Below are 1,395 nucleotides of genomic sequence, written 5' to 3'. Positions count from 1 at the left end.
CTTGGGGAAGCAGGCTTGAGAAATTACTGCTAATGGATACAGGTTTCTTTGTAGGGTAATGAAAATACTCTGAAATCAGACAGTGGAGATGGTCACACGGCTCTGTGACTATGCAGAATATCATTGACTTATACACTTTAAAAGGCTGAATTTCAGTCAAATATGTGGTGACAAAAAGAAATCTAACTATGAGAGGTGAACACACAGTATAAATATATATATGCCTTACTGTTAAAGTGTACAGCTGAAACTTATTGGATTTCCTTAACCAATGTCATCATAAAAATTAATTAACTAATTAATTTTAAAAATTTTTCTAAAAGGCTGAATTTCATTATATGTGAATTATAGCTCAATAAAGTTGTTATTATTTATTTATTTATTTATTTATTTAATTTTTTTAGGCGAGGCAACTCTTGGTTGACCTCACAGATTGCAAGGACCTCGTCAGCTTACAATCCCTTATGTTTTTATTTTTTACGCCTACAGCACCTGGTCTTCCTATGTGGTCTCCCATCCAAGTACTAACCAGGCTCAACTCTGCTTAGCTTCTGAGATCACACATCAGACGGGATCAGGCTTGTTCAGGGTAGCATGACTATAGACTAAAGTCGTTATTTTTTAAAAAAGAATTACATGACGGAAAAGTATTGAAGCCACATGTGGGAAGCAATTATTTACTTCTTTTTTTTTTGTCTTTACAAAGGCTTGCTTAAGAATTTTGAAAAACCCTGTTAAAACCTTGCTTTGCTGTAAAAAGGAAAAAGAACACTGTAAATCTTTTGACTAACGCAGACTATGAAATTTCTAAGGTTCTCAACCTTCGACCATAGTTTAATTTTCCTGGTCTATAAAATTTTGCTAACAAAAGGCTTTATGTTTTAGACTATATAAATTTTAATACATTTACACAAATCCAGCTGACTTTCTGTGTCCTTCTGCTCTTACTACAAGGGTGATGATAGATCTGCTGGGAGTGGGCTGGTGGGTGGACAGGTGGGCGGGAAGGATATGCAAAGGATAAAAACGAGGGAGGGGTGTAGGAGAGCCGTGATGTGTTTATCACAGAAGGGTGCTCTAATCCATAAACATTTGCTCCAGGCTTTGTATGTACCTTTCCTGGAAAGGCTACAGTCCCTGTTGTCAGACCCCAGAACCATCCTGAAGCATCTGATCCTCACTGCAATCCCTGAAAGACCACATCGACTCATGTGAGTCACCAGTCAAGCAAGACCCACATTATCCTTTCATTGTTGTTGTCTGAGGGGTCGTGTTACTTCACGCGATCAGTCAGTCAGGACAGTCTGGTCTAGGGATCTTTTAAGAAAATGTGATCAAGTCTATGTTTAATACTTCATTCCCAATTCAGTAGGGTGAGTTAATGAACACAGGCTA

The 1,395-nt window shown here is 37.7% G+C and overlaps 1 pseudogene; it reads right to left on the bottom strand.

The window, feature by feature from the left end:
- Positions 1-480: 480 nt before the first annotated feature.
- LOC111742211 lies at positions 481-606 on the bottom strand (annotated as a pseudogene).
- Positions 607-1,395: the final 789 nt, after the last annotated feature.

Source organism: Pteropus vampyrus, unplaced genomic scaffold (assembly GCF_000151845.1).
Source record: "Pteropus vampyrus isolate Shadow unplaced genomic scaffold, Pvam_2.0 Scaffold88, whole genome shotgun sequence".
NCBI classification, from domain to species: Eukaryota; Metazoa; Chordata; class Mammalia; order Chiroptera; family Pteropodidae; genus Pteropus; species Pteropus vampyrus.
Note: the sequence above shows the minus strand (reverse complement) of the source record. Positions and strands in the feature narration are given on the sequence as shown.